Here is a 24,726-nt window from a genome sequence, read left to right on the forward strand (position 1 = left end):
AAAGAGTTTTTGTGGAAACAGTTTGAAGGCTGGTCTCCCACCTGGGAGTTCTTTGTGGAAAGTGGAGATAATGCTGATACTCTTGAAATACCAGGCATACACAACCCATTGAGGTGGTTAAGTGTTAGAGCTCTAAAGCTTTGCACCTCTGGGATTTGGCTTAAGTGGAAGAAAGTGAGCAAGAGCCTTTGATGCTCTTGATTTACTGGGTGTTAAATACTTAGAAGAATTCTCCATCAGAGTGAGACTTTCAACACCCATTTTTTGAACCTCTTGTTTTCAAGAGACTTATTTTTTGGCCCTGAATAAAGATAGTACTCAAGCACATACTTCCATCCCATTGACTTCAGTAGCATTAAGCTTCTTTGTTTTCATGTGTGTACATTGTAAACAAAGGGATGATTGCAGAAGTTATGTGAACCAGTGGCCTAAAGGTGAAAATCTCCTTCTGAGATGCCCTGTCAAATCCTCATACTTAGGAGGTCACAGTGCTGCTATGTGCCAGCAGTTAGAGCTGGAGGGGCTCTCAGCAAAAGTTGCATGTTACTGCAGGGTTAAATGTGATCAATACTTGAATTTATTTCAGAATTACCTAATGTATTTTATATTATTAGTTGGTGGGGTTTTTTTCTGTTGAGAGGGATAATGTGTTTTAAGAATAAATGAGGTTAATGTAACATTATAATAAAAGAAACTTGAATACTTTTTTAGGGTGGAAAGACTGAGGAATCTTTCTCTTACACTGAAATCTCTTTCCACGCAATCTGCATATTACTGTTACTTCCATTGTGGTTGCCAATCACCATGTGGGTGTTGAATTGAAAGACTGATCTCACCATCTTCCTCATTTCTAAACGAAGGCTATGTTTTTTTGAGTCTTGGAGACCTGTTTCTTGTTTCACACCGCTCTGTAGCTTGAATGATCTCAGCAGAAGTATGGTAAAACAAAGGAGAGGCCTGATGCATTACAGCTGTAATGCTGACAGTGGCCTTTCAAATAATGCCATTGTAGTGGGCTCACATGATTGTTATAAATGCAGGGGGTTTTATCCCAGGGTAGATATTCTACAAGAAGAGTTCTTACAGAACTGGTAAGCAAGTTATAGACCAGAAAAAAACATCGGGTTGATTCTGGCATTCTTCATTAAACAGAGTGCAGTATTTCACCAAAAGGTTACTTCATTGCAATGACATATTTCTGAGTAGGCTAAGAGGAAATTTTTGTTCCATTACTTAAAAATCCTTTTTTAAAACATTTAAACTTACTAGAATCCATTGTTAAATTATTCCACTGCTTTGGAGTTAATTTAAACTAATTTTCAGTCTGAATTTGTCTAGGCTTGTCTGAACTACAGCAGCTTGCTGTGCCTCAAATATAAATATTTGTGATAATTGTAATGAGACTAGAAGATGAGTACTGGCTAAGAAAATTTTCAGTCTGTGAATTTCCTCTAGTGTGAGAGACTATTGCCAGCATTTTAAAGCAATAAAACAACTTGTTCTTTATGTCAGTTTTATACAGTTTTGTCACTTAAGAGACTGACTGGAATTTAGATTTTTCAAGATAATTATACATTTTATTACTAAATTTTAAAATAAGATGTAACATGAAGTCAAATAGCCCTGCTATACTTAAATGAGTTATGTGGCAGGATGATTTCCAGACTCAGAGCAGCTTATGGTCTACCAGTGAAAATCATGGTCATAACACAGCTGCTTTCACAAAAATACATACCTTGCTCTATGTCCTGGATCCTGCATGAAGGTTGTTGTTTTGAGAGGACTTTTTTCCCCGATGATGTTGGGTCTGTTCCTTTCCATATGGGAGAACTCTGGAATTAGCTATTTTCCAGCTGATAAAAGGGAACCTGTGTCTCCTGTCTTCTACCTGTTAGGGCATGTTGTGTTCCCTCTGATGTCTGCTGCTCTCCTTACTGCTGAAGAAAGTCTCACATAAAACTTTAAAAGCGTGGACCCTTATGATTTATGCTTATCAGTTCCCAGAAACCTGGATTGCTGTGAGATGGTGACACATAGACAGTTATTTAAGCCATGAGGTCTGGAGGACATGGGTTTTTATGTAAAGCTTTTTTTTTTTTTTTTTTTTTTTTCCTAGCATGAAGAGAGATGTTTAAGTTTTGTTTGGGAAATATCTGAATGCAGCCACTGACTCCAGTGTGGTGATCCTTCAGATCTGGTGTAGCTTCATGGTGCTTTGTTAGGCCCACACATAATGAGTCTAAGCTGTTACCTCTTGCTTAACAGAAGAAAGGGATTGTGCTGTAGGTTGTCATTATGAATAAAGGACATTGTGAAGTTAACTGGAAATTATATTAATATATTAATTGTTGTAATGAAACTTTCGAAGATCAAGATAAAATTCCAGAAAGTTTAAGAGTCTTGCAGAGAGACTGAAAATCAAGTATATTTCCAGGACAAAAAAAAAACAAAACAAAAAACCAAAAAAGGAGTAGATTGTGGAAGTGGCAGGCTTTCTGGTTGGAGAATATTTCTAGCATTACCTAACATGCCAATAAGACAGTGAAACTTAGGCAGAGGTTTATCTCTCTACAATGTTAAATATTGTGCTAAGAAGTGCTAACATGTGTTGTTAGTGATTACAGGAGAAATGCTGATGAAATAGTTTGCCAGAGAGGATGGAAATAAAAAGTGATATCATCTTGTTTACAGGGAGATGCAGTAGAACACAGACTTGTAGTGGATTCAGAGTCACACACTTGCACAGATGTTCACTGGGGCTGCCTTACAGATGCATTTTTTTCCTCACTTGAAGAATGTCCCACTGAAATGGGGCAGAGTTGGTGCCACCTTTCAATTCATCTCACTCAATGATTTAAGCAGTGTGTGTGTGAAACTGTTCATTTGGGTTCTCTTTGCAGACAGTGAACAGTGATGGGCTCATCCTGAGAAGTCTTTACCACACTTCAGACTGATGTTAAGGCAAGATGAGATAGTAATCACCTCTTCTTTCTTTTTTTTTTTTTTTCCTAACCTGCTGACTGTTCTGTGGGACTGTTTTACGGGTTTTGTGCAACAGAAGTCTGCATCCCACTATTAGCATTTCAAAGCATGCTAGCTGTTTCTGAATTTCCATTCAGTTAAAAACTTTGGTTAGGGCATTTCTTTGATCTATGACCTGTCTTATTCCTTCTTTTCCTTATTTTATTTGCTCTAGTCCCCAGGGAAAATATATTAGTTTACATTATTTTTTCAACTTCCTTTCTTTCTCTTTTTAAATGAAGAAGCTAGGCCATGTGTTGATCTGAAGAGCTTGTAGCACATGAAAGATGTTGCACAACTGGAATCAAAAATTGCTGGAAAAGATAAAAGCTATGATAAGCTGCCAATTGCTGTGTTTGTGTCTTGTTGCTAGAGAGAAGTTAATATATTTATATATTCATTTAATATATGGTAAAAAAATCGTGAAAAGACAGAGGATAAATGAAAAATCCGTGGGAATATAGAATGTTTACTGACAGTCCAGCCTTCATGATTTTAACATCTTAGGTTAAATTTGATTTTCTTCATAATTTAGCAGAAATAATTCTAGTGACTTAACACTTGCACAGCACAGGCTGGGGAAAATAATGCAGCAAAAGTGTGTTAATGTGAGTGGTAGCAGAAGTTGCAGAGAGGAATGAAGAGACTCCAGTAGGTGTGATCATGAGTGACCTCACTGACTGTGTTTCTCTTTCCTTCACATCCTCAAGAGAGCCACACTATAACCAGAACAGATGCAAGATAGCTGAATAAAAGTAATTTTTAATGTTTTTTTCCACCCCCACCAAGGAGAGTGTACTGACCTTTCATTCAGACATCTGTTACTTGCTGGTCTACTACTATTCTGTAGTACATATGTATTTCTTTCTAAGTATACCAATGATAATAGCAAGTAGCAACATTCAGCAAAAGGTCCTGAAGGTCAGGAATCAATGAGCTGGGGAGGGAAGAACAGCCTGTGGCCTAGCTGGGCTTGGTGAGAGAAAAGCAGGAGCAGAGCAGGAGGAGAGGGGAGCTCCTTTCCAGGCACTCGCACAGGAGATGGGTGTTAGACCTGACTGTCAGCATCTTGAGGTGCCAGCTGCAGTCAGTGTCAGGCCTGGGGAGGGCTCTGCTGGGCAGAGGATGTGCTTTTGCACCCCATTTGCTACAGTGTGATGCTTGTCTGCTAGGAAATTCACTGAATTTAAAATATTCAAAATTCACTAAATGGCTGTGGTGGCAACACTTTCCTGTGAGTAGCAGCTGTGCCTTTTGACATCATTCAGTAACACTGCAGTCATTCAATTCTCCCCATGCTTTTTGCATAAAGGAGATATTGCTGTGCCTTGGGAATGAATGTGGACATTTCTCTTTCTTACTCTTATTGATTTCCTGTTATAACTTGTAGCATAACAGTGGTAATAGCTTGAACGCACTGTTTTTCTCAGCAATAAATGGTGTGATAAACTACTGGTCCTTTTGTCTCTTAATTTGCTCTGGCAGCCACATTAAGGCTTTTTACATAGCACAGTGATAGTTTTATTACTTTATTCAATTAGAACAGCAGACAACCTGAATGAAGTATGGAGGTACAAATGTAGTTCACATCTGGTACCCAGAAAATCTCATGTCCAGAACTGGATATTTATTATTACACAAAAAAAGTCAATGCTTGGACATTCCAGCTCTTTTGACTATGGAGGAAACCCAAACATTGAATTTAATGGGGTAGGATGCTTCAGATGGCTTATCCCACCTAGTAAGATCTTCGAATGCAGGGGCTGCATTGGTGTATACCCAGTGTAATGTTGGACTGCTTTGATTACGTTTTACGTATAGAGTTCTGGATAGCTTCTGAGGAAGCTTTCCCACGGAACTGGGCACGTATCTTGGTAGTTATTTCACCTTAAGCTTTATAGTGCTGTGCCTGTACTGGTACAGGTATCCAGATTTAGATACTTTGAAAGATAATGCAGTGGTTTCCATGAATTGTCATTTCAGCAGACCATGGCATAGTCATGTCTGTGTCCTACAGTCTCTGAGATGAGATCGATCTGGAAGATACTGCTTATGTAGTATCATCTCCACAAGTTTCTGGCATATATCCAGGTAAACTTAGTATTGTGACTTCAAAGCTAATACTGTGTAACAATTGAGAAGTGGCCATGTCATCTGCATCTCACACTCAAAGCTGTATGGCTTTAATAAGGTATTTTAATATACTGATGATTTTTTTTAAATTTTTTTTTAATGTCAGGTTGCTGTAATAGAAACTGTAACAGCTACTTCTTCGTACAAGTTCCTAAAGAAAATGGATTTTTAATAAATACTTTTCCTTGGGGTTTGTTAAATGGGATTAATTGATATGAATGAATATGATATGTAGGGTCTTAGCACACACGTTATCAGGGCACACTGAGTGACCTTTAAACTAGATTTGAAGGGGGAAAGGATTAAAACGAGGGTCACAAGATAAGCCTGGGGACATCACACCAGTGTTTGAGAGATGGTGTGCTAGCAAGGTCCTTCTGTGTGCCATGTCAGTGGAAGCTGGGGATGGAGATCCAATTAGCGGCAAAGATGGAAGGGTTGATGATGTGGCTGAGAATGGTCACATTGGAACCAGGATTTCTCCCTGCAGAAATGCAGTGGGATCTGTAGCCTGTGAAGTGCATCTACACCAATGCACACACCATGGGCATCAAGCAGAAGGAAATGGAAACCATGGCCTAGCAGGAAAACTGTGACATTGTCACAGCACAGAAATGCAAGGTGACTCACACACCTGGCATGCTGCAATGGACAGCTACAAGTTCTTGAGAAGGGATGGGCAAGGAGTGAGGTGGTGGGGTAGCCCTGTGTGTTGGGGGGGGGTCTCTATTGTCTGGAGCTTAATGATGGTGACCATAGGGTTGAGCATTTATGGGTAAGAACCAGGGGAAGGCCACCAACAGGGCAGCTATCCTGGTGAGAGTCTGTTACAGGCTTCCCAACCAGGATGAAGAAGCACATGAAATATTCTGTAAGTAACTGTGAGAAGTTTCTCAATCACTGGTGCTTGTTCTTGTGGAGGATTTCAGCTTACCAGATGTCTGCTGGAAGTACAACACAGCAGAGAGGAAACAGTCCAGGATATTCCTGGAGCCTGTGGACAGACTTTCCTGACACAGCTGGTGAGGGAGCCAAGCAGGGAAGGTGTCCCCCTGGACCAGCTGTATGTGAGCAGAGGACAGGTGGGTGGTGTGGTGGTTGGAGGCTGTTCTGAGCGCAGCAGTCATGCAATGACAGTTTTGGTTCCAGGACATCTTGCACTTCAGAGGGCAGACTTTGATCCATTTTAGAAGCCCAGCTGACAGTCCTTGGGAGTGATCCATAAAGGGCAGAGGAGTCTAGGAAGGCTGGATGTGCTTTTAGAAGGAAATCTTAAAGATGCAGGAGCAGGTTGTCCCCATATGTCGAAAAATGAGCCAGTGGGGAATGGAGATTACTGGATGGCTGAATGGAGAGATCTGGGTGGAACTTGGGAAGAAAAGGAGAGTTTGTGAGATTTGGGAGAAGAGAAAGGCAACTCAAGAGGACTACAAATGAATATGAGGTTATGCAGGGAGAAAATGAAAAGACCCAAAGCCCAATTAGAACTTAGTGCCATAAAAGGCAACAAAAAATATATTTTCAAATCTATTAGCAGTAGAAGAAAGGGTCAGGGAGAATCTCTGTCATTTACTGGATACAGGGGGAAATAGAAGCTCTCCAGGGAAGTGGTGGAGTCACCATCCCAGGAGGTATTTGAAAGTCATGGTGCTTAGGGACGTGGTTTATAGTGGTGAACTTGGGAGTGATGGGTTAATGGTTGAACTTGATGATTTTAAAGCTATTTTCAAATCCAAATGATTCTATAATTCTATTTCATGTTTAAGACATACAAGCATTAGCTAATCAGTTGTCAACAAACTGCTTGCAAGTTGGTGATGGCAGAAAGAGAACTGAGGTCATATGCCTTCCCCAGGGCCATAAAGACATTCAGTACCTAATACAAAGTAGTTTCTAGCTTTCTTGGTGTAGCCTCTTGCACGCAGAGAGGCTATTTTCAGTTGTGCAAAGACTGCAATAACACTGGATCGAGCCAAGGAGTATAAAATCACAGGAAAGCTGGAGCTGAAGACATTTTCTCTTCTACGCTTTCACAATGTTCAGTAATCAATAGCACTAAGGAGGCTTGCTGAGCCATAGTTTGCATCCAAAGCATCATATTTTATAGCTTACGATGGATCCATCCTCTGTAAATGTCTAATATTTTTTAAACTCATGTAAACCTTTTCCATTTTCTGTTACAGTGAGCTCTACAAGGTAATTATATGCTGTATGGAAGCTATTTGATTTTGCTGTCTGTAAATGTTCTGCTTATATTCCACAATATCCATTTTCCTTACTTTGATGTGACTTTCATCCCATCCCTCTGCAGAGGGTAAGAAGTTTTGGAAAGTGTGGCTCAGAGTACCTGGCTGAACATAGGCACATGATGACTATCCTTTTGCTGCTTCTCCTGTGCCAGATTGTGCGTGACTGTAGTGATTGGCCTCTTTACATGACATTCCTTGGCTATAGGAAAGCACAGGACTATCCTTCTTATTTTAAGTTCAACCCAACCATTTCTTGGCCTGCTTTCTTTTGGCAGAAAAAGGTGTCAGTGGCACTTTTGCTGACTCCTTGGAAAAAGACTGAAGTGAAGTTATATTCAGTGAAGTGTCTGACCTTCCCCACACCCTCTGTGTTGCTAACATGCTGTCCCATTTTCAGCCTAGGAATTGAAAAACATTTAATTCTTAAAACCACCAGCCAATTATTTCATTTAGTTTTAGTTAAATGTCCTAAACACACTTACTCCTGCTAATTTAAACAGAGAAACTTAGTCACATGTAAAATATTTTTTAATGCACAACCAATTGTATTTTAAATGGTGGATAGCAGTAGTATATAAGTTACTTATATAGTATATAAGGTGAGAATTAGTATCTAATGAGATCTGAGTGGTTAATACCAAGTTGAGGGGGAGGGCTGTGTGTTTGCTATTGTGTTTGAATGCTGGACTGGTTTCTTAGCTTTCACAAGAGAAAGAAGCAGGGAGGAGGCTGCATTTTCTCTTAAACCCACCATGACTGTGGTGCTTCTTGCAGAGCTGGTGCACATCTTTGTGCAGTAATGGGTCCCTCTGGCAGGAGAGGGACACTACAAGTGCAGCAGCATCAGCTTTGCAGCATGACATCTTCCCAGGTCTGCCAGCATTGCTCAGAAATGCAGAAATACTCAAAAGCCCTAAATGCAAATTTTTAAGGTCTTTCTGTGTTGTTCACTTTTTAGGTGGAATTTCCTTTTGTCTGAGGATGACACTTTTCCTGATTCCTTTTGATTGTTTATTGGAGACCTTCCCGCATGTCTTCCCACAGCCGCGTTCCGCAGTAGCGTGTCTGTGATGCTAAGCTCATGTTTTTCAGGATTAAAGATTTCCCTTTCTCTCCTCCTTAAAGAAATAGGAGGGGAGGTGGCAGGTGCTTCATCTCTTTCCTGTGCTGGGCAGCTTGCCAGGAGTTGGTGGAGAGTGTGTCACCTTTTGCAAAGATCTAACAGTGGAGGCAAAAATGTCAGGAGGGACCTTTCAAATGCTTTTGGACCACCACTGGACTAACAGAAGAGGATCTCAAATAAATTCTATAGGAATAAAATGCTTGTTGAAAGCTCATGAAACCTTTAATAAAAAATAAGAAAAAAAAATGTTATATTGGGAACATGCTTTCAAAAGCTGCATACCTCTAGCGTTTTATATGTGATAGGTCAAAATGCTAACAGGAAGTTTAACACCTCCTAATAAATCCTGTGGCTTTTTAGAGTAATTCCTCTTGAACTCTAACATTTTTGTAAGTCCTGGATGTAGAATACCTGTTTCATAGGACTGTTCTGCTACAGCCTGGCTTGCTTAGTAGTGTTTTTTTTTGTTTTTTTTTATGGTGCACTGATTATCCATGGTGCTATCCCCTGGCATCTCCCCCAGTAACTTTTTCCCCACCTCAGAGACTAAATCCTGCTTTATGATGTCAGTGATTCTCAGTGAGATAATTGATGATATTATAGGATAGAGTTTGGCCTCAGGAGATACTGCTTTTTCAAGTTCAGCTGGGCGGAGCAGCTCAGGTGTTGATGAGGAATGGCTCCACACCCACCAGAATTACCCTCAGAGGCCCAGGAATGTTGTCTGTGTTTGTGCAACTCCTTGTGCTCAAGACACACTACACTAGGCCACCCTAGCAGAAACCAAGAAGATAAATGAAACAGCTCACTCCTGCTTTGCCTTGGGGAAGCCAAGATGCTTCAGCAGCTTCTGTTTCCTCACTGAGGACTTGGGAGGTAATTTAGGATCCTTGAGTTCAGACCTCCTGCATTGTGTGGGTAACACTGCAGTCATTGTGATGGAGATGATGAGAGCAGTGAGGGGTCTGTGTCAGGCATCTGGAGCTTCCAGGTACTGGTCACCTGTGGTGAGCATGGGAGTCAGGGCGAGTTAGGATTGTCCAGGATGCCCAGTTTTGGGGTTGTGACTCTGCAGTGGGAGGTGGAGTCAATCGATGAACCAGTTGTCCTCCTTCTGACCCCCCAAATGGAGCTGTGCAGCTCAGTGTGTGGAGTGGTGGGGTGTGTGGGCACTGTTGCTCTCCTCTCCAGCATCTCAGGAATAGCAAAGTCGTGTTGTAGTCATGTGCTGGGAAGTAAAGACTCTTGTTTTACTTTTTTGGCATAAAGCATTGAAATAGGTTGTTTATACAGGTATGGTGCTGGATAATCTCTGGTTTCTGCTAGTGGAAATAAAGCAGGCTAACATTGTTTTAGCTTATGTGACCCACCACACTGACTAATTCTTGCTGCTGTTTCCCTCTTTGCAGGACAGAAAGGGGTTGGGATTTTTCTAGTGCCAAACCATGCAATTCAGGCAGACTTTCTGTCTGTCACAGCAGCAGTCCTTCTCTTGTGTCCAAACAGTGTTTGACAAGACCAAACTTAATTTATATATTGAAGTTTTAATGGAGTGTCCTCTTTGAAGAAAACTGTTTAGAGTCTTTCCAGCGATTGAATCTCTGCAGATAGTGGCCAGGCACTCCTGCAGTCTGCCAGCCCTTGATTTCCAGCACAGTGTTTGGGGGAGGCTGTTGCAGAGCTGTTCAAGTGCCCAGGAGTCTGTTCGCTACCTTGAAGCATTCAGAACTTCACCAGTGATGGTATTTTATCTCTTCAATGCAGTAATACAGCAGAGCTAAGAAAAGACTGCATAACTGAGTGTCAGGAGAAGCTTCTTTTCCTTCATTTCTTCTGGATACAAATTAAGCAGTGTAAATTTGTCTTCTCAAGTGATAAAGGACCTGTGATATTTTAAATTCACAGCTTGAAGAATTTTAACAGAAAGCAAATACTTCAGCAGCATGATCTCTGAAAGAGGAATTCTTCACATTGACTTTCCTCATTTTGTTCTTTTTTTCACTTTGTTATAGTGATCATTTACAGGTTTGAATCTGCTTCTATGGGAGCAGGAAAGAGTATTGAAAACCACCTTCTGCTTCTTTTTCTGGTTCATTTAAGTACAGTTTCTTCAGTCAATTAAAGTATATGATGTTTTCTGTAGTCAGCCGTGCTCCCCAGGCCTCAACTCAATCACTTGCCTTGCATGGCTGTGAGGAAGGCAGGGAAAAATAGCAGAGCAGGGCTGTGATGCTGGGTATAGTACAGTTGTGCTGAGCATGAGGTCTACAGATTTGGCTACACTTGGCAGGAGCTAATCCTGCTCCTGACATATTTGCTGTGCAGAGCTGTGGCCTCTGACCCTTGCCAGGACTCTCTTGTTCAAGTGCAGCTTGATCTGTGGTCTCTGCCCTGGCTCTCCCTGCTCAGGGGCTAAGGAGAGGGGCTGTAAGGTTGCACTGCAGTTAGCCACGCTTCGTACAACGCACCTTCCCCAGCAGCAGTTCTGCTCCATCAGCAAAGCCCTCCCATTCTGCAAGCTGTCAAGTGGCAACTTGATGTCAGCATCTCTTTTGCAACACAGAAACTCCAGGGTAACTCAGATCCTGGATCTATACGTTTTAGTATAACAAGCCAAAAGGAATAATGCAGTTCTTCCTGTATAATCTTTATTGTCCCAACTTGAATAAGAACAAAACACCAGATTTACTGAATAATGTTCAAAGGCATCATTCCTAAAGGGTTTAAAAGTCAAAACTGCCTTATACATGTGAAATATATTTTGCCTTTTACTATTTTTTCTGCAAGTTTTATCGTTAATAACAAAATAATTAATTAAACAAAATACCATTTTAGTTATTGACTTGATTTGTTTATTTCTAATACCTACATTCCAGGCCTCAGAACTGCAGTGCTCATCCTCTCACCCTGCGCTTTTATTCCCAAGATGAAAATTAGAAAGCAAGCTGCCTCTGTAGCTTTTTGTTTTGGTTCTTATTTCTTCAACTCTTGGTTGGTTTCAGCTTAGAATGAATTATTCAGCGAACCAAAAATACTTAAATAAACTGTCAAGAAAGATACATTATCTGTATTTGCAGAAGAGAGTAGTGCTGTCAGAATCAGTTTTAGTACTTTGTATTCTGGGTGCTTAGCCACTATCTTCCATTTAACTTATTACTAATAAATCACTTGAGGTACTTGAATTGTTTTGAAACTTTAACAAGAAGCACGTATTATTTCAATTATCCAGTGTAAGTAAAACAGTATTAATTTTATATTGTTTTTATTTTGAGTTTAAATAGGCCTATTGGAGACAGATTAATTCAAATGCAATAGCATAATATAAAAATACAGTGTTTTCTTAATTGACCCTTACTCACCTGTAGTTGGACAAGAGGCACCCTGGAGAGCCAAGTTCCATCTAGTTCTTAGGTCACAGACAGCTGGAGCTTGTGCAGAGGCTAGAGAACCCTAACATTCATGGAATCACAGAATCCTTTAGATTGGAAAACATCTCTAATGTTATCAAGTCCAACCATTTACCCAGCACTGCCCAGTCCACCACTAAACCATGTTTTTGAGTGCCACATGTAGAAGTCTTTCAAACACCACTGCTTCCCTGGCCATCCTCATCCAATGCTTGACAGCTCTTTCGTTTAGGAAATTTGTATTAATATCTAATTTTCACCTCCTCTGGGGCAGCTTGAGGCCATTTCCTGTCATCTTTTCATTTGTTACCTGGGACAAGGGACAACCCCCAACCTCACTACAACCTGCTTCTAAATATGGTCCCCCCTGAGGCTCCTTTTCTCCAGGCTAAACACCCCCAGCTCCCTCAGCTGCTCCCCACAGCACTTGTGCCCCAGAGCCTTCCCCAGCTCCGCTGCCCTTCTCTGGACACGCTCCAGCCCCTCAATGTCTTTCTTGCACTGAGGGGCCCAGAACTGAGCACAGCATTTGAGGTGTGGCCTCAGCAGTGCCGAGTCCAGGGGGACGGTCACTGCCCTGCTCCTGCTGGCCACACCACTGCTGATCCAGGCCAGGATGCCATCGGCCTTCTTGGCCACCTGGGCACTGCTGGATCATGTTCAGCTGCTGTTAACTAACACTATCAGGTTCTTTCCTGCTAGACAGATTTCTAGTGACTTCCCAGTTCAATTTATAGTGATTCCTTTTTCTTTTTTTTTTTAATCTGTTAGTGTTTTTTATTTAGATCTGTCTTCATTGTAGCCTTTCCTGTCCTTTATGAGGCTTTAAAATTGTTCTGTTTCTGTGAACATATATCAACTCCTGCTCACTTTTTATTATGATACATAAAAACTGTTCTTAAAGTGTATGTATTGTACAAAGCAATCTGCATGGTAGCGCTCATTCAAGGTACCATTTTAGCCTTTCTTCTTCATTTCCATTCATGGAAAACAGAGGTTCTGAATCTTGCAGTCTACAGTTTAGATGAAGCACATCTTCTTCCAGTTTCTGTTCTTTTCCTTTTGTATTGTATGTCGTTCTTTCTTCTGCAATAATTTGCTGGGAATCCCAGATGTTCATCAGGAATGGTTGTGTTGTCAGAGTCCCTGCAAAACAGCCGAGCTGGGAAAACAATAGTTGAATAAATTTAATGGATTGAGCAAACATTTAATAAGGACCAGGGGAGCAGAGGAGTGAGGCTGCAAGGAACATCTGAAGTAGTGCATTTCCCCTCTGTCTCTCTTCTCCATCACTTTGCTTGGCATGAAAGAGCTGAAGCCAGCTGCCTTCTAACATTTGAACACAGCAAATTATAGCAGATGATTCTTGTCCCAGACAGTCTGTGTATGGTCTCCTGCCAGCATAGAAGTGCCACAAACACACTGCAGTAGGTCTAGAAGAGCAATCCTGTGACACAGAAACAGCTTGGTAGCTTGTCACATAGACCATAGAGCCCACTGTGAAATCCAGATAGCTCCTGTTCACTGCTACAGAAATTCCTGACCTCATCTGAAGCTGTGATTACCTTGAACTGATGCAGACCACTTCTGTTTTAGTATTTAGTATTATTCAGTATTATTATTATTATTTAGTATTATTTTGGAAACCATTCCTTGCAATTCTCTTATTCTTGTGTAGGAAAGAAGGTAACTGAAAAGTTAAGCTTAGTCTAGTGGGAATTTATCTTCCAGTTTTTTTCCATGTAGAAGTAAATGCCTTCTTTTCCAAGGTGTATGGAGGTTGAGCTCCTTTCCAAGACAGCCTCTCTTGTCCAGCTACAGAAAAAGCCTTGAGGTGACAGAGATACCTTGGATTTTGATGACTGTACTTGGGTGAGCCCCACCTTGGGTTAACATAGCATTTATTTTCTACTTCTTAGAGGAAGAGAGGAAAGAAAATTACCTGTGTGGGTTCAAACTGGTAAGTATCTTGGACTCAAAGCAGGAAGAGGGCAGGAGTGATCCCCCCGGGAGACTTCTGGGACAGGGAAAGTTGTGTGACATAAAGAAGCCAGTTCAATCTTTCTGTTCAGAAAGCATCAGCAACCAAGTAAGTGTCAGCTTTGCTTTCTTTTTCTGGAATTTGTTACTTAGAAATCCTGGATCTTTGTAAAAAACCTGCATTCCTCTTTATCAATGTTAATTTCATTGTGGCTTTTCTTGTTGAGAAACTGTATTGATGATCTTTCCTAACATATGAGCAAAGAATGTCCAAAATATCTGTTTCAAATCTTGTTTAATGGCAGAACTGCCAGCTTTCTCATTGGGGTTGCTCTGAAAGCTCCAGCCTTTCCACCTCTGTCATAGGTCCCAGCTGTCACGCCTGCTGCCGAGGTCTCTGCTGGGGTCTGTGCCAGACCTGAGCCGTGCTGGGGGCTGGCAGCCTCTGCTCTGACCTGCAGCCAATCTCTGCCTCCAGACTCGAGCCCAGGGACACCAAGAATGAGGAGAGCCGAGCTTAAGGGCAGGCAGTGAATTTTCTTTGGCCTGAAGGAAACTTTTGGAGGTATTTTTTTTTTTTACAGGCAACATACCATTTGCACATTTCAGTCCCCAGATGATGCCATATAGTTGCAGTGAGTGAAACCGCAGAAATGGCCAGAGTTAGGAGAAGCCTGTCAAAGGCAAAACAGTATCAAATTGTGGTACTTTGCCAAAATGTGTTATGCCCAGATTGTATCTAAGTCAATATAAAAGATAAAAGTGGGGGTCAGGGACAAGGTCAGGCATCAGGCTGGAGGTTCACTTTAGCTAAGAGGCAGAAATTACAGCCTGCCAATAAGCAGAAAGGATTTGCCAGACAATTTAAAGGCTTTATGAACAACCATGGCTTGGTCTCAGAGGAATGTGTGTTACAACTGTTTATTTTTATATTCATGAGATGAGAGATTCTTCAGTCTTGGTGAGTAACTGGAGTGAATAGTGTGTCTTGGGTTTCCCTTCTTGCTTACATGTATAGAGCTAAACAGCCCAGTAAACAGTATATTGTCAGATATGAGAAAGTTGGCACTGGTGAAAGGCACTTTCCAGTCCTCTAATAAACTAGTCATAGGGCTCTCACAGCCTCAGACACGGAATGGCTGAGCTACTCTTGTAGCTATCCTTTGCATTTGGGATCAATGAAGTGACCTGCATTTGTATGAACAACTCCTGGTGGAAGGAGTGATCTCACTGTGGCCTCACAGTGACCTCACTGACATGATGTGAATTAAGGCTGTTTGGAGGGAACAACACAAGAAACTGAAGGATTGTGTTGGTGCCATTGACATCCATTACCTATGCTCCAAAAAAATTGGTGTCAGTAGCACAGTGAATCAGGGGGCATGGTCCATTGTTCAGTTATATATTAGCATATAAGAGGGGAAGACAGATTGCAAAGAGGACAGATGGTAAAATAATTTTGGATGATCAGGGAATGATGAAGCCTACTTGGGGTGTAAGGGTTGTTTTTTTAAAGGTCATACACACCTTTTTATTGAGTGTCTGTTGTAGCCCACCTCTTTCTATGGCTTCCCTTAAGTTGTTACGAAGCTGTGCAGAGCAGCCACTGTTTCTGAGAAGTCAGAGCTGTAAATACCCCGGAGTAGGGCTGGTCCTTGTCCCAGGAAGTGTAGCACAGTGACTGTCCTGAGCCTTCCTTCCACCAGCCAGTCCCTGGTGACTGCTGTGCTCTGACATTCCCTTGTGACAAGTGCCAGATCTCCTTCCTGGTCAGACTGGTATCCATCTGGTTGGGGGATTTTAAAATTACACGTCAGACCTAGGGAAGGCTTCATCAGTCTTTCTCCACAGTCGATGGAAAGAGCTATCCACCTCTGTAAGAGGGTCCATCCAGTCCTAGCATCAGTATCTCTGGTGGGTGGTGTGAACCATCCATCCAATGTGTATTTCTGGTGCTCTGGTGACAGCAAAGGCAGCTTCAGCTTGATTTCACAGGACTGAGGTTTAGCCTTTATTCTCTTTGAGATGACAAGAATAAAGCTGGGTTCTGGCAAGGGCATAAGAGTATGGTTGTGTGGGTGGTGTAGAGCAGTGATTTAGATACTGCCTTGCATGGAAAGAAAACAAAGAACAGTCATATTTAAAACTTGCTGATTTCAGAGGTAGAGATACAGGTTTCCTCTGCATTTCACCAAGTGCAAAGTGAATCAATTTAAAATATATTCAGTTTTATTTATTTTTCTTTTAATAAGAATTTAATTGTTTAAGGAATTAAATGCTTAAATGCTTTTATTTTTAATTTAGTCTTTTAACAGGAATAGGTAGAGATATTATCATTAAGTTTTATTTGCTTCAAGGTTTTTTTGATCCCATTTTCAAACAGGAAATACTCCTAAGTTCCTTACCATTTTTGTACTAAAATTTAGTACTACTTTAATGGTTAGCTGCAATCAAGAAGAAATTGCACCTACTGTGCAAGAATTGTTATTCCGAAGCAAAAGACCAGGGTACTTAACACCTTTTGACAAAGCTGATTTAGACACAGGGTAGTAAAAGCTGACTCTCTTATTGGAGTCTGAAATTGTACAGCTGCATGTAAAAATGTGTGTTAGAATTGTGTCATTGCCTCAGGCAGAGGCATCCCCCTGCTTGGTGACCGATGAATGTCATCTCTGCCTGCCACGTCCTGTCCTTCAGCCCCATAAATGCACTGCTCAAACACAGTGAATTTTCAAAAGTATTGTGATTGTACAAAAAGAACAAATGTTTGAAATATTTGAAATATTTGACTTATATTATAGTGGGAATAACTGTGTGTTATAACTGAGACTCTGCCAGTGTCTCCTCTCCAAGAGTGTTCTGCTTTACATTCCCAAACATATGCCAGACTTCAGTCACAATACATTTTTATTTTATCCTCAACATAACCATGCTATTTAAATATATACTTTTTTTTTTTTTTTTAATGGCCTGGCTTTTGCCATAGTTTTTGACACTCCATGCAAATTACCCCTAATTTATTTAGGCATTAGACTGTAACTGAGGTGAGGCCTTTGTATCTTCTCTTTTATCAAAAGAAATCAAAATACAGTTCCATATTAATTTCCTAGGTTCTTTCTCTTTCCTCATTAAAAACTTAAAGAGGCTTGAGTTCCTGATATGAATTCCCCTTTCTCTTCTTAAACTGATAATTATGGGGGAGCAGTGGTTCTGTAATAGTCTGCTGTGAAGTCATGTGCAGATGGTACATAGAGGTAGCCCGGGGGATGTTTGAAGGTAGTGAATACCAGGTCAGCAGAGTGGAAGAGGAATATGGCTGCTTGTAAAAGGGGTTGTCTGGATGGTTGCATTCAAAGAGTTACTGTCAGTAGCTCAGTATCCAAGAGGAGACAGTGGGATTTAGTGCACTCACAGAAAGTTTGCCATCGACACTGAGCTGTGTGATTCTGTTGAAGCACTGGAGATTTATTTTCTTGTAGTTTTGTATAATGATGTAACTACAACTGCCCTTTAAGAATAAATACCATGTTTGGTGTCAAGAGTAGATGTACATTTTAGGTTGAGATAATGTCAGTGTCTGATCTGTGGTGTACTGTTGCTTTGAAACAGAATGAATTGCAACAGATAAGACTAGTTTTATGCCATCAAAGTAACTATGCTGATAAATTTTTCTGCAAGGTTTTGTGGTAGACTAAGCAAATTGCACTTGAAGGTCATGAAATTCAGGAGGTCCAAGTTAGATTTCTGTTTGGAACTTGAAAGTAGATGAAGCAGTGCAAGCAAGCAAAATCATTCCTCTGTTGTACTTTGTCATGTCATTGATCTTAGTTTAGTTGGTAATTGCTTTTAATGCACTGAAGATTCCCTCATATTTTTTCCTTCAGTCTTATATAGTGTTCAGTATTACATTGTTCATCACCCAAAATTTCAGTGATGTTCTTGTGGGGCATTGTAGTGGAGCATCTTATTGAACCAGTATATCATTTCTTCACAGATAATATTTTTAGAAGTTGAAGCTCTCATGTGAAATAAGATAATTTTGTTTTCTCCAATCACAATCACAAAACACTTAGCAATTTTAAAAATGTCTTGAAACCAATAGATATTATGGCTTTGATTTCAGAACAAGCTTTTACAATGTTAAAGGGACAATGCAAGTTTAAAATTTTTGTTACAGTAAAATAGTTTACCTTTTACTGTGGGTTGACATTTCAATCCTGTAGGAATGTGCTTTGTAGTTTTGTTACATTCTGCAAATGTTCTGAGGGTGAAAGGATCAATGAGAAGGATCAGTCCCTTTTCAGAGTCCCCTGATCAGTCTGGCCTCTGGTTCCTGCACAAGAGAACAATGTTGCAGTGCTCATGTTCCTGGTACAACAGAAGAAAGGTTAATAGGGTGCAAAATTTCTTGGTAAGAAAAAATAAAAGCTGTTTTGCTGAAGTGTGTGAAACAAGCTGACATGAAAATGTACCCAGGTTTTATCAGCCCTTCTCGACTTCAAATATACCTACAAATAGACCTTCTAGTTTTACTATAGTGAGTGAGTGCTCTTGGCCTCAGATTTGTATACTACATGACATGTCTGGAGGAGTTATAAGCTCTTGAAATGGGATTGGTTTGCTGTTTGTTCTGTGTGTATGTGTTGAGGGGTGTAGGTAATTGCACATTGACCTTTTGATATAGCAGCCCTAACAATTGCTGCTATAATAATCATCCTCCTTTCAATTCCATGGGAGAATGAAAACTGCAGTTCTACAGATTGTTTCTAATTTTATGTATGAGCTTGTTCAGAGCCATCTATCATTGAAGAACATGCTGTCTCCTCATTGTGGCTTTTAAAAAGTCTGTAGCATGCCGACTGTATTTGATGACATATGATGCTGGATGCAGGCAGATCAAGCCGTGTGCATCCTGGCTTCAGCCAGATTGAGTTGTTTTACTCCTCTGCCCACGATGAGAGGTGGTGGTGAGCACTGCTGCTTTTCCAAGTGATGGTGAGTAATGGCCCTGCCCTCAGTGCTGGCCAGGTATGGAGTGGAGCTTCCTTCTGTAATAATTGTTCCCTGCAACCTTCTTTAAAGCACTGTGGTGACTGGTGATTAATGAGCTCCTACTGATATGATGTGGCTTGATGTTGCTCAAAGGTATGGTATTACCTTTAGGGGCATAGATGTCTTTGAGAACAGTTCTTGACTTGACAAAGATCTGCTTTGGTTTGATTTTGGTTGGCTTGAGGTTTTTCACTTGTTTGGGTTTTGAGTTTGGAGTAAGGAGAGAGTGTGTTCTGATTGTCTGTGGTGACAAGAGAAGTCAATGTCCTTATGTGACGCTAATTCAAGAAATACCTTTTATCCACATAGCAGGTTTAGTGTTCTGGCACTGTGCCTAAATTAATGAGCTGGTTTCTGTTGGCGGTGTATAATCTCAGTCAGACAAATCCAGAGCTTCTGGAAAAGCCCATATCCAAGTAATAGTCCCATGGCTTTTCTGTAAATGTTAATGGTGTTAAACCAGCAGAATCACTTCAGAAAGGATCAAAGTGCCAGGGGCCAGCAGTGGGGGTCTGTGGAGCTAAAGGATGGCTTGGCACTGGCACTACACTGTTTGGAAACCAGAAGGCAGAATTGTTAACATGGTGGGATCAGGGAACAGAAAGTCATGGGCAGATTTTGAGGGGTATCAAACACAAGGTGACAGAGTCAACCACAGGAGAGAACTTCCAGCAGAAGTTAGTGATAGGATAGAGAAAGTAATGAATATTTTATAAGACAGAAAATAACAGGAGAGGTCCTACATCATGCTCAAGGCATAGTGATGCTGAGATTGCCATGTGCCTCACTTCAGAGGCCTTCGCATGAATAAGAACAGGTATTGAGTTATCTTTGTGCTCCTAGAATTGAATCCAGTGGATCCAGGAGATAGTGTGTTCTGGGGATATCATGGAGAAAGTTTGTATTGTGTCCCATGCATATTGCCAGTTTAAATTACAAGCAAAAGCAGTTAATCAATTTTTGCAGATTATTGTTTTGAATTTCAGGCTTTTTTTTGTTTTCTTGGCTTCTCAAAGTCTTCATCTTTCTCAATATCAGCTGTAGGTCTCCTGAATTAAGAAGTGCAAAAGTGCTCTTTGTTTCCATGGTATATAGTGAGTGTGTTTGTAAAAAATAAATAGGTACTACTAAGAGGAATCCAAGGGAACAGCTCTTTCCACACCTTAAAAAAGCTAAAGCAAATTCATACAAAAAAATAAAAAAAAAAGAGGCTGAAAGGAATGTGGAGGACTTAAGAGGAACTAAGTGAAATTCAGCTTCAATTATATTAATGGTAAAACTTCTAAGATAACCATGGAGCCAGTGTTGCAGCTTTGGATTTAGTTTCCATTACTGCCATTAGAAGTACTGCCTGTTCCTCTGATGTAAAATGAATGCTGTGGCACTTTCCCATCATTGTACAATACCGTAAGGGTCACTGGAAAGAAAGCCCACACTAAATCCAGGTATTTGCTTCGTTTACAAAGCGTTGTTTTATTACTGATTTATCATGGAGTAGAAAGTGTGGGGAGGTTTCCCAGCTGTTTCCAGACACCTCCTATAGGGACTCTCCCATTCCTGACATCTGAGGCCACATCCCCCTGTCTGGCATAACAGTTGTACTGCCAGACAAGAAAGATAGCCACATAAAAACTCAATGTCTTTAGTGTGTGGCCTTAATTCTCCATCTGTCTAGCATCCTGCAGCTATTAGAGATGGGTAATTTTCCTGTGGGGTAGAAAACATTCCCTAGAGCTGTGGATCATAGGGGATTAGGGGTGCCATTATGGAGCCGCTAGTTGGAGAGGGTCTTAACATCTTGGATAGGCCCTTTGGTTTGTTATCAGAAGTGCATGGGTTTTTGTAGTGACTTTTCTGATACAACTTGTCTTAATTTATATTGTTCTCAGTTACTGTCTGTCAAAGTTTTTCTAGCAGCTGTTTATCATTGTGGAAGTGTATCTCCAGTGGAGAAGAGCAGATGGGCACCTCACTTCAGACTCTCTGGGGAATTAGCTTTGTGAGTCTGTCTTATAAGCAAGTTGGCTTTAGAATTTTTCTTTGTTTTGAAAGCAGAGTTATGCATTTGGCTGGAGCACTACCCTGCCTAGGAGTGGTGAGGTTAGCACGAGCCCAGTGAATGTGTAGAATCTGAGCTTCAAATACATTTTCCTCTTGATTGTTGGGTTAGTTAAGTTACTAACTATATTTTAATGTAAATTCTGATGCTGCGTCCCTTATGTCTAATACTTCATATGACCATGTATCTAGATAAGTTTGTATGCATTGGTGGAAAATTACCTCATAATTTTGCATAGCTATAGTAAAGTAAAATTGACCTGAAAAATTGACTTGAGTGGAACAGAAAACTGCCAGTAAAAGTTATTAATGGTCTATTGGTAGAGGAAAAGCTAATGCCTCTTCTTCATATTTATAGGATCCTTCCTGTTTACAGGGTTCAGGCAAAGCACTGAAGGTGCTTAAGCAATATCATATGTCAAAGAAGCAAGTACATAAGAGGCTTTCCAGACTGGTAGCTCCATCCTTGTGATCTTGTACCTGTGCTTGCATGGCAGAGTGGCTGCAGTTGTGCATGTAGCAGAAAAGCTGGACATCGAGCAGGGCACGGAGGTGATGTGCTCACACCTGAAGTGGGAAGTGGGAAATTAAATAGCACAGGACTGTGATACCAGAAACAAAGCATTTCATCACTAGTGCTGTTTGAAGGAATTTATGGGGATGCACTTGTGCAGAGCGAACTGGACAGCTGGAGCTGTTCTGTGTTATCTCAGAGAGGGCTTCTCCCTGTTTCTCCACCTAAAACACCACCCACTTCTCTGACAGCATCTTCCCAGATCCACACTTCCTGCACAAGAACCCACCTTCCCCACCACCCCAAAGTAGCAGGCAGCAGCCATCCACTCATACCTTGTCTCTCCTTAGGTATGCTGCCCACCCCATGGGCAACCAAAGATTATTCCCTCTCTCTCTCACCCCCAGAAATAGTAAACTCTTCCCATCTACTCCCTCAGAGCCAGGCAGGAAAGCCCCGAGGCCTGTGAGCCGGCATGGGAGGAGGCATTTGGCTGCTCAGCCAGCCATTCTTTGTGCTGCCCAGGGAAAAGGCAGCCAGCTGAATGTGGGCACTGGGTTTGACACTCCAGCTGCCAGTTGGGCCATGCTGCTGCAGCGCATTCCAGCCACGAGCAGTGTAAGATGATACACCGGGAGTACAGATGTGGTTTGATGGCTGGCGCTTGCTTCCCAGCATTCCTGATCTGTGCAGCATGCACGTCACAGTTTCTCTCTTTTCATTTGATTGAAAAATCATGAATACTCTGCTTTTCTGCTGTGTAGGGACTTGGGTCATGGCAGAAGAGCAGAGGTTGTGGTACTGCTTCCACACGGTATTGCAGGCCTGTAAAGGCATCTGCTGTTCTGCTTGTGTAGATTGCTGTGTGCATGAAAACATGTATGCACTTTGTAGAGCTGTTGTGCTCTTAAAATGCTGTGTATTTTCACACTGTAGGAAGGCAACTGACAGGATACTAGGAGAAACAGAATTGCAGTCACAGAATAGCTGAGGTCAGAAGGTAGCTCTGAAAATCACTGAGGCCACTCAAAGCAAGGTCAGCTGCAGCAGGTGGCCTAGGGCTGTGACCAGTTACATTTTGAATATATGTGAAGATGAAACTCCACTTTCTGTGGGCAGCCCTTTATAGAATTTGACCATTCTTGAAACTAAGTTTTTTTTTTTAATGATGTCTAAATGAAGTTCCATACATTTCAGTTTGTGCCCATTACCTCTTTTTCTTTGATTGTGCACCAGTAAGATTCTAGCTCCACTTCCTTTACACCCCCATCAGGTACTTACAATTACTGATAAGATCCCCCAGAGCCTTCTCTTCTCTAGGCTGAGCAGAACCAGCTCTTACAGCCTCTCATCATAGGACAGGTGCTTCAAGACCTTAACCATCTTTGTGTACCTTTCCTGGACTCTTTCAGTATGTCCATGTCTCCCTTAAACTAAGGAGCCCAGACCTGGACACATCCAGGTGTGTCTCTACAGTGCTGTGCAGAGGGGCAGGGCCACCTGCTGCAGTGCTCTGCCTGATGGAGCCCAGGAGGCTGCTGGCTTTTGTCACAGGAACACCTTGCTGGCTTATGGTGAACTAGCTGCTTACCAGGACCCCCAGGTCCTTCTCTGAAGAGCTGCTTTTGAACTTCATGGGGTCCTCGTCAGCCAATTCCTCCATTTTCTTGAGGTCCCTCTGGTGGCAGCATATCCATCTGATGTACCAGCCACTCCTCCCAATTTTGTGTCATCTGCAAACTTGCTGCGCTGTCTCCATCATCCAGGGAATACTAGGGATAATGAGGATACTAGGCAGTATTTAGTAGGTGCCAGTATGAACTACAGGGTGCACCACTAGAGACTGGCTTTCAGGCCGGTCCGGATTTCATGTCACTGACCACAGCCCTGTGAGTTTGACAGGTTTCAGTCCAGCTCACTGTCCACTTACCTAGACTATGCATCTGTTTATAGCTAGAAAATGAAGTCGCTTCCTTGTCCTTTGACAGCAGGTCTCAATTCCTATTCAGCAGCAGGATTGCATTTTCTCTGGCTTTTTTGTTGTGGATATACTTGTGGAAGCTTTTGCTGTTGCCTGTAATCAGATTAAACTCCAGATTTGCTTTAGTTTTTTACAACTCCATTCTTGCATGTGCAAGCTGTTTCAGCACTTCTCCAACCCCTTCGTCCACCTCTTATGCTCTTTATGTTTGAGCAGAACCTTAATCATCCATGGAGGCTGCCTGCCACTACACTTGACTTCCTGCTTTTTAGGAACGGACTAATTTTGAACTTGGAGGTGATCCTTTAAAGTGAACCAGCTCTTGGCCACCTCTTTGCTCCAGGATGATATCCCATGACATTGTTCCAAGCAGATTCCCTAACAGACCAAAGCTGGTTCTCCCAAAGTCCAGGGCTGTGATCCTACTGTTTGCCATATTCTTCTCAGGAGCCTGACTTCTGCCATTTCATGGTCCTGCAGCCAAGGCTGCCCCCCAGCCTTCACATTTCTGATCAGTCCCTGTTGATGAAGATCAGGTCCAGCAGAGATGGATCTAACTAAATAATCCTCAGACACAGGGGTTTTAAAGCTTGTCTGTGAAATTAGCTACATTTTCTTAAGCCATTGGTATCTTTTATTTGTTACTTTCTATTTGTTTTAATGAATGGAAATTCACAACACCATTCCCCACCAGTCTTGCTCCAGAAGATTTGTACTGTGGCCTGCTCTGCTTTTTTAGGTGCCATTGCATGAACATTCCTTCTCTCATCCACTATTATCCTGCATTTCTATGCAGTGGCACTTAGGGAAGCGGAGCCACAGCATAGTTATTCCTGGCCAAAATGTTTGACATTACTTGGAGACAATGTGGAGTATGCGAGAACCATTCTTTCTGAAAAGCCTTTTTAAAGATAACCCAACATTAAAGACATAAGGAAGACCGTGTCTTTGTTCCCTCACATTGCAGAGAGGTTAAGTTTGTTCTGTTGTCTTTCGTGTGTGCTTGTCACATTGATCTCTTCCTGGCCTGTTACCTGTGCCAGTGTGGACATGTCTTCCTGGAAGTGGGCTTTGGGAAGAGACGTAAGTACACAAATATCTCAAGTCTTGCTTCTGATCCTTCTTTTACCAGGTTTAGTGTGACTTTTTTTCTTGGACTTGAATTCTTGCCTAAGGACAAGCTGATGTTTGGCTCTTGGCTTTTTCAG

General features: G+C 41.5%; 1 protein-coding gene and 1 long non-coding RNA gene across 5 annotated transcripts in view; both read left to right on the forward strand.

Annotated features, from left to right (window-relative positions):
- The window catches only part of PDGFD (platelet derived growth factor D), a 139,537-nt gene that overhangs the window by 23,332 nt on the left and 91,479 nt on the right, over window positions 1-24,726 (forward strand). The window lies entirely within an intron of this gene.
- Window positions 9,485-16,941, forward strand: LOC111924295 (uncharacterized). The gene is made up of 3 exons (XR_002861585.2): window positions 9,485-9,517; window positions 13,853-13,893; window positions 14,280-16,941. It is a non-coding gene; the product is annotated as an uncharacterized LOC111924295 (long non-coding RNA).

The sequence above is a fragment of the Cyanistes caeruleus genome, chromosome 3 (genome assembly GCF_971803275.1).
Source record: "Cyanistes caeruleus chromosome 3, bCyaCae1.hap1.1, whole genome shotgun sequence".
Taxonomy (NCBI): Eukaryota; Metazoa; Chordata; class Aves; order Passeriformes; family Paridae; genus Cyanistes; species Cyanistes caeruleus.